The following is a 9,380-nucleotide window of genomic DNA, read 5'->3' as shown; positions in this document are numbered from 1 at the left end:
CCTCAAGAAGAACTTACTCCCAGGAATGAAAGGAGACAAACCTTCTGAGGAGCCAACCTTTCCCAAATATAGTCCATCCATGTTTTCTCCTGTCTGCCCCAAAGAGAATGAAGGTTTCAATTTTCAGATGAGTAGTTTTTACTTCACATTCTGGATACTATTGTCTCCTGGACAGTCCCATTCAGCAGCTCCACAGCCATTTCTGTGTGAAATCAGAGCACAAAGTACAAGGAACAGTCACCATCATCGGGATTACACAAATTTTCACACCTGGAAGTTTATCTCAGCTGGGATATGAACAACAGGGTCATCTGGACATCTTTTTTGTTGTTGCAGGAAGATCTCATGGCATTTCTTGCATTACAAGCTTAAATTGAACAGGCGCCTAAAAGATTTTCAGAGGGAGCAAGTTAAAAAACCAACAAACAAACAAAACCCAAAAACATCTTCAGGTGACAAATTAATAGGAGTATATGAAACAGAAAGAAAAACAATATTCAAAGAGTTATGGGACACTGTGTTTTGCAAAACATCCACGGCCATGTGGAAACCATGACGTGTCACAGCCAGCACATTCACTTGTTATGGATGTTTGGCTTCAGCTGCTCACCAGAAAGATGGAAGGTGTTCTCATTAGAAGGAACATTGCTAGGATACGAAAGCCTGCTGATTATTACGACTCACCAAGAGAGAATATTTAGTAGTGTGAAATGGTATTTATACATTTATTTCTGAACTGTTCACTTTCATCTCATAATTTCTATTCTTTCCATAGTATCCAGAAGGAGATCTCTCTAATTTATTGATTCTTTCAGAGAGGGGTAGCACGCCTGACTTTCTATTAACAAATACACAACCACACATTTCCTTTCTCCTCAGGAAAGCAATCACAGTGGCCAGGACCACAACTCTGCCTTTGGCATCATATACAGTCTTCATATTTCTGGGATTTGTTATTCAGTCCTTGACCTCTCCTTAATTTGGACTTTAAAAAATAAGTTGGCAGGCACAGATTATTTGATGGCTTTTCTCTCCCACACAAGTTTGGAGAGTTTGTCTTTTTTTTTTTTTCCCCAGTGGAAGGCAGGGGAAAAGGAAAAAGCTTTGCCTGTTATGTTTTTGCTGTAGTTATTAAAAATCTTGGAGCTTTATTGTTACTATATTTGATAAAAGATAAACAGGAACATAAACCAGTAACCATCTGGCATGAAAAGAACCCTACTGGTTCCAAGAGGGAACAAGATATTCTTCTTTGTGTCCTTAGATACCGTCAAGAGCATAACTAGACACACGTCTGTATCTCTGTTATGTGCCACCATAATTCATGGACAGAACAAAACTTACTTTTCCTCCTGCCCTGCATTTCTCCATCATCCCCAGGAACGAATCAGCCAGCAGCAAACCCATGTGCACAAACCCCTCCACGTGACAAGTCACCACTAAAAAGGTTTCCAGCCTTTCCCTTGTTCCTGCATTCCCACCACACACCCCAGACCCCATCCCACCACTTGCACTGTAAATCTGCACTGCATCAGTGGAAGTTTGCTTCACAAAAAGGATCCAGCATGCCTTGACAGCTGCTTGAAGTTGTCTGAGTTTTACACACACCAGGTTTTCCATGCAGGCATGTTCTGGACAGCATCAGTGCAATAAAGGGCATTCCAGGGGGAGCAGAACCAGCTCCTGCAACAGGAATCAGGATGAATTTTAAGTATCAGTGTGAAGGCAGATTGTCTCCTCATCAGTCATAGCACTATAAATATTAATCTAATGTTGATTTAACAGGAATTTCTCCTGGTCGTGATCTACGGTAGCAGTTCCTAACATTGACTACAGAAGCTCCTGAGGGTGTCTGAGGTTCATATCACAGGGACAGAGAATGATTTCTCAGGTTTGAGATTTCCTGATTAACACTGATCTGTAACACTTGGGTGTCTCAGAGAGCTCTGCACTCACTGTGAGCACGAGACTTTTGGGATTTGCATGATCTCCTGAGCTCCAACACTATCACGACACTGGAGGTAGAATTACAGACAACAGCTTGAGCAATGCTCAAGGGGACAACATAAACTACTTCATCTGTCTCTTTTCTTTCCTGTGTTGCCCATCCTTTTATATTTTTCCCTTTTTTTTTTTTTTTTTTTCCCAATATGCAGGTAGTTTTTACAATACCTTTGTGGTAGAGGAAAAAACAGATCTCTTATCTGTGGAGAATTTCATGTCAGAAATTCTATGCCAGGAAAACATCATGTAGGGCAATGAGGAGGTGTTATGAACCACAATATTGAACCAATATAACCTTAATACTTCCTGCCCTGTAGCCATCAAGGAGCATGAGGCTTTCCTGCATTGAAAGCTGCACTCTGTCTCGCTGTCCCCTTCCAGCAGATGTGTGTCCTTTCACCTTCTCTCTCCAGAATGACCTGGAATTAATGAGAACAGGAAATATTCTGGGTTTGACAGAGGGATCTGAACCCCAAGCCAACAACCTGTCTCCTGGCACTGTAGGGTGATATATCCAGAGTCAATTTTGCATCACAGAGTCCAAACCACCGAAACAAACATAAAAAAGGCGAGAGTCAAGAAACTGGATTAAAAAAAAGACTACACTCCGTACCAGAAAGGCCAAGAAATCCTTAATGCTTTGTGCTATACTTTAGAAAATCACTTTAATCCAAGACACACTTAGTGATTACAGCCCCATTTCAGGCCCAGATACCCAAGTGAAGTCTGATGGAAGGTTTAGAAAAGGCCTTTCAGCCACAGACAGGGAGATCAATCTGTTTAGTCTCAAGAGTGGAAGGCAACTTGATTACAGTCTTCACATGAAGAAGATAAGGGGCACTTAAAAGGGATTCTTAATCTAGAAGAGTAGTTTAACAAAATGCTCCTGCTAGAAGCTGAATCCAGACCAGTTCCAAGTAGAAATGGGACACTTAAAAAAAAAAGGAATCTAAAAAAAAAAAGAAAAAAATAAAAAAAAGAGAAAAAAAATAGTCCCCTTTTTATGTGGTTGTGACCTCTGGGACAGTCTGCCTGGAAAGGACAGTCTTCAAACCAAGACTGGAGACTTTCTGGCAGTTGCCCTTCTGTCACCCCCTAGGGAGCTCAAAAGGGAAATCCAGTGAGAATTTACCAAAATTTCACCTACCAGCTCCTTCTGAGCTTATCTAAGCCCCCAAAATAGCTCAATTAATAAATAAATTAAGAAAAATAAAATATTAAATAATCCTTGTTAACCATGATAGTGCAGTTTTATTTTGCATAGTCCACATTCACCTGGGCTTTAGCAGCATTTGTGCCTCTATCAAACCTATCCTTGAAATGAAGAGGCCACCCAAAAGAGCCAGTCCAATGCCTGTTTCACTGTGCTAATACCATATCCCAGCTGGTTCTTGCCCGCTGTCATCCCTTTTGCTGTATGTTTGAACTGGAAAAGAAGCTGCCTTCTGCAAAAAAAACCCAAAAAAAACGTTTACAGCCCGCTGCAATTCTGTCCTGCTCCCACCATCCCACAGGCAGGAAGGGCAAAAGGGAGTTAACTAAATGCATTCACAATGGACAGACTTGTATTTCACTCCATTTATGCCCATTCAGAGAACCATAGGATTACCAAGCTTGGAAAAGACCTCTAAGATCATCAGGTCCAGGCATCAACCTAACACTGACATGTTCACCACTAAACTTTGACCCTAAGCACCACATCCACACATTTTTTTGTGCACTTCCAGGGATGCTGATCCCTTGAACAGCCTGTTGCAATGCCTGATGACCCTTTCAGTGAAGAAATTCTTTCTAATATCCAGTCTAATTCTTTAAGCCATTTCCTCTTGTCCTGACGCTTGTTACCTGGGAGTAGAGACCAATGCCCACCCTGGCTACAGCCTCATTTCAGGGAGTTGTAGAGAGTGATGAAGTCTATTCTCAGCCTCCTTTTCTCCAGGCTGAGCCCAGCCCCAGTTCTCTCAGCTGCTCCTCATTAAACTTGTGCTCCAGACCCTTCCCCACTCATTTCTTCTGTTCAGTAGTGAGCACTGCTGGCATTCCACATACCAACATCCAGCATGAGTCAGTATAGAGAGAGATGATGCCACCACTCACGGGTCTATAAAATCTCTGTGTGACCCAGAAGGGGTTCAGCAGGAGCCAACAGAGCTGCAAGGCTGTTTCTCCCAGCAAATTCCTTCTGTATGCTGAAAAGAAAATTATACCACGAAAAAATTATAGCCAGAGAAATGAAATGTCTGAAAGAACCACAGAATTATTTCAGCTGTAAGGGAATTTAAAGACCACCTAGTTCCAACCTCCCTGCCACCAAGAGGGACACCTTCCACCAGACCAGGTTGCTCAGAGCCCCGTCCAACCTGGCCTGGAACATTCCCAGGGATGGGGTATCCACAGCATCGCTGGGCAAGCAACTGGGGAAACAACCCCAAAAATATGAATGACAGGAGGATTTCTAATACAACTGGATCTCTTTCTGTAAGGGTTTCAAAGGGAGCAGTTTGGTGGCTGACCGTTGTCAGATCCCATCAGTGAATCTGAAGCACAAGGTGTTTGATTTATTTATCAAAGCCTTTATTTTCAAAGGAGTTTAAAGGGAACCCGGTCATCTGGGAGGGGAGGGAGAGAGACACAGAAAGTTGTAGCACGAAGAGCTCACATCTAGAAAGACCTTTTCAAAATTTGGATTTCCATGAAAGAGTTCTTCAAGAAATCCCCAGAAGCTTCCATTGAAGCAGTTAAACATTTCCCTGCCCATCTCCTGGAAAGAAGCACGAACACCAGGGTGCAGAGGGATTTGTGTGCACATGCAACACCTGCAAGCAATGCATGGAGCACTTTCCTGTGATTTTAACCCTTCCTTCCTTGCTCCCCTGTCTTTTCAGGGGAGAACACATACCTACATGGGGGAAAAAAACCCAACTTTAAACATCACACTGTATTCTGGAGAACACAACCCCCAATTTTCCACCCCAGGTAGCCTCTACTGGCAAACACACTTCCCCAGGAGTTTGTGGAGAAGAGCCACAGGTTACAGCAGCCACCCTCGGTGAGGAAGGTGGCCCTGCTGTCACCTGGTCCCTGCACTGGAGCCCCATTCCTCTTCTCGGCTGCAAGGAACTTCTCCAACGGAGCTGCAGCTGCTAAACTGAGCACGGGGTGAAGCCTTTTGTATTCTGAACGATTTGCTGCCCTCTGTAGTCCGAGCAGAGCTTTGTCCAATCCACTACTGCTTTCAACTGAATTTCTCCAGCGGCCCTTGGAAGTGGGAATCCAAGGTGGTGTAAGGAAAAGGTGAGGGGTCCAACTGGAGAGGCAACAGAGTCACTCTGCCTAGTGTGAGTCTTCACCGAGCACTCATCCCAAGGGTTTCCCACCCCCGAGGAAGCCCTGCCTGAGAGTCAGACATCAAACTTCACAGGCACCGCCCTGCAGTTGAAAAGGGGACAGGCACGGCTTAAGGCAATACCTGTCCTGCTGATCCTAGTGGCTCTGCTGTGTCTCCAAGCTATAGGAACACAAAGCTAGAATAGAAATCTGCAAAGTCCGTGTGAAGCTGAAAAACAAGCCCACGACAGTCTGAGCAGAGAGCCCCGGAGAGGCACAACCCTTCAGCACACTGTAACACACCTGCAGATAAAATATTTCACTTGCCCAGCTCCTGCTGCCCAACTGTACCTTTCAATCCTGAGAGTTAAGCAGGAAAAGGGAGCTCAGCCCATTGCCAGGCTCTGCAGAAAGCTGATCCCAAGGGGACTGAAAAGGGCTGGGATTTGGAGACCAGCGGGGCTGGGCCTCAGGGAACCACTGCCCATCTCAGGCACAACACAGAAATAGATGTCTGGGAGTAAACTCAGGAGATCAAGGACCTCTTCATCCCCAATGGCCCCAGTATTTAATTTATGAAAGAGGAAACACAGCTCAAAACAAACTAAAGCTATTTTCACAGCCCTGCTGTCCTGTAAAAAAAAATTTTCCCCTTCCCTCCCAACCCACTGCCTCTATTAGAACTAACCACAAAGCATCCAGCGGGGGAAAGAAAAACGCTTTCACTGCAAACCGATGAAGTTTACAGCCAGATTTTTCCCCAAAGAAAACAGTTCCTGCTTTTCAGCCTTCCCCAATTATGCTGGCACAACATCTCTCAAAGTGACAGGCGCTCAGGGCTTAGTGTAACCTAAATAGAGTCCGCAGGTAGGTGCAGCCCTCCAGTGGCGAGGAGAAAGACACGCAGATACGTATTTTATTTGTGTGTGCGGATAGATACAGAGTTATAACAGGCAAAGAATTCTACTCGCTCTTTGTGGGTTTTGGGGGTGCCAATGCACAGAAAACTGTAAATCCAGACCCAGCTCCAGCTCAAGACATCACTGCCAGTTCACCCTAATTCTGGTCGGTCTCCCATCACCTTGGCAATGAAACAGAGCCAATATTGACAGTCAGACAACAGATCTGGGACACCACGGTCACCCAGGGATCAGGGAAGGTCATCATTCCCTTACAGCAGGGTTTAACTCTTACCTGCACAGTGTAGGGATCATTTGCTGCTTCTTCAGGTCCTTCAAGAATTGAAGGGGAGGGGGAGCAAGAGCCCGGAGAAGACAATTTCATTCACTCCTTTTGCTGTTTTACTTTCTGTGAGCACCTGGGCAGAGCCTGGGTCACACTCCCATCCGTCTTCTAACCACCAGAGCAAGAAGGGAATTGTCCCCTTGTAAATTAGAGCAGTTCCTTGCATTTTGTCCTGCTCACACCAGACCTCTGCAGAGGCGAACAACACATTGTCCATACAGCTCCTTAGGAGAGCAGAGAGAGTTTACACCAAACTAGCAAGATTTGAACACTCTGGGGCGGCCAAAACCTAAGGAAAAAACCTCAGGATTATGTTGCAAAGAGGTACAGCCTTGTTTTGGGGTGGGCTGTCCGTGGGGGACAGGGTCCTTTGAGCCCCGACCCATCCAGCGCCCACGGCCGCAGCCACACCGGAGCTCCGCCGGCCGCTCTGCCCTCCTGCCTCTCCACGCAGCTCCACGACAGCAAATTTCCAGCAATCCTTCAATGTAGCAGTGCCATCTTCAGGCACAGAACCTGCCCTGCACGGCTCGGGGAGAAGCGACCTGCCCGGGGCGGAGGGGACAAGGTGTCCTGCAGGGCAGGCTGAGCCCCCAGAGTACCAGCGTTTGATTTACTACTGCCCTCTGATATCTGCAGCTTGCCCTGGCTTTCCAGGTGATCCCAGCCTTGAGAACGGCAAATGCAAGATCCGTGTGGGTTTTTTCGGCCTCACGCCAAGTCTCCTTCCCAACATTGATGTTTTATCCGAAATGGAGCCAGAGCATCCACTTCTGAGCCAGCCCCTCAGCCCCTGGTCATGTCTTCACTCAGACCCATCTCCCAAAACACAAACTGCCAGGTAAAACAATCCCAGGGGAAGAGTGATTCCTTGGCAGCAAGTGCGAGACTTTTGGGGATTGAGAATTTCCAGCCCAGTTTTTTTATCCTAATTCAGGTGCTCCCAAATCAGCCTGTCCTTTCTGCAAAACCCCTGTCTGAGGAGCAGCCAGACACAGTCTCACCCTCCAGGGCAGTCTTCACCACAGCTATCTGCATGTAGGCCTGTGCCCCTAAAGGGTAACCAAGGTGCCCATTAGCTTAGAACCAAAATTTTGCAGAAAAAATAGCTATTTACACTAATGCTGTAAGCAAGTGACCCATCTCATTGGGAATCACCAGGAACAGCTCTTTTGTTCCATTATCAAAATGTGGGATAACACACTCTGCACCTGGCCATGCAGGACCTGCATTAATACCTGCTAACACTGTGCAGGACCTCATAGCACTGTCACAGTGGGTGCATTCACAGAGTTCCACCCTGCAATTCCATCTTCCTGCAAAATCCCAATGTTTCCCTGAATAACACCACCTTGAGATGCCATGCCTGCCTGCACTAGAGAGCTCTGGGAGGAACTCTGTCTGCCTGGGGCATGGTGCATCCAGCCTTTTGGAATGCTTTCTGTGTATGGGATTGATGATCCCAATGGGGACAGGTTAAAAAAACTCCTGTGGCTCCCTGCAGCATCCCAGCAATGGCTGTGGGCTTGTCAGGTGCCCAGACTGTGCCCTACCCTGGCACTGGCAGCCTGGATTCATGGAGCAACTGGCACAGAACCCAGGGAACCATGGAATGGCTCAGCACACCTGAAATGCCTGTATGGCCCTGAGCCTCAAACACAGGAGAGCAATTATGGCTTCCCCACTATGAACAGGGGATTCTGGCACCTTACAGGGAGAAAGACCTTCTCCTTCCCAGCCATCCTTCCTCCCCCGACGGCAGATGTTACACTCAAACCTCCTTGCACCAAATTGGCATTGATTTCCACTGAGCAGTTTATGTCACAAGAAAAGACTCCGTCAACCGGTAAGAGCCACAATTTGGCACCACTCAGCCCAATTGAGGACAATTTTCCATCAGTGTCACATCAGCCTGAGGGCAGCAAGGCAGAGCAGAGCTCCCCACTGCACTGGGAGAGCTGGGAGGCTGCGGGGCTCTGCACAGCACTCTGCAGCCAGGAGCTCAAAGCATCACCTGGTTTGGCCATCAGTGCTGCTTACTTTGGAGCGTGAATTTAATTTAGCCCTGAAATGCACGGAGGGTGGGATGTAATGAGGAGTTACAGCTCTCAGCTGGGTTCTCTGGGTCCTGTGCCAGCTGCTCCATGGATCTGGGCTGGCAGTGCCAAGGCAGGGCAGCCCAGCAGCTACTTCAATTCAAAGTGGCTGCAAAGAGCTAAAAAGAAAATAGAGCTGTGTGCAGAGCAAGCCCAATGGTCTGGCCATTGTATTTTCACCACCTCCTTATGCAGCAGAGGAATTGGCATAGAGGACCCTACCTTAAGTCTGGAGCCGAATTTGCTTTGTGGCAGGATGATCCACATGACTTTGAAAAGATCCATAGTGGGAAAGTGTTTGCCTGTGTTGGACAACCCCGTGCCTCTGTTCTGGGAGGTGGGAAGCTGTTCCAAGGCGTTTTGTTTCCACATTAAGACAGTTCTCCCCACAGCAGGGCCAAGGAAGCCTCAGCAGATCTTACCAGTGTGGTGAATCCTCAGGAGTGGCGGCTCCTACCAAGGATCCAGGAGGAATTTTGGGCATTTGAATATATTTTCTATGCCAGGGCTATGTCACCCCAGAGACCCTTGGTCATTCACACAAAATACGGGAGTAAAAAAACAGGTTAAAACTGCAGACATGCAGGAAGCCCATTCCTGTAAGTCATGGCCAGGTCTAGGTATTGCTTTTTGGTTAAAAAGAAGAGCTGCTCAGAGACAGGCAAAGAACTATGTCTGATAAGGAACACCCCAGACTTTGAATGGTGG

The sequence above is a fragment of the Hirundo rustica genome, chromosome 6 (genome assembly GCF_015227805.2).
Source record: "Hirundo rustica isolate bHirRus1 chromosome 6, bHirRus1.pri.v3, whole genome shotgun sequence".
NCBI lineage: Eukaryota > Metazoa > Chordata > Aves > Passeriformes > Hirundinidae > Hirundo > Hirundo rustica.
The sequence above is the reverse complement of the archived record's forward strand: the minus strand, read 5'-3'. Positions refer to the sequence as shown.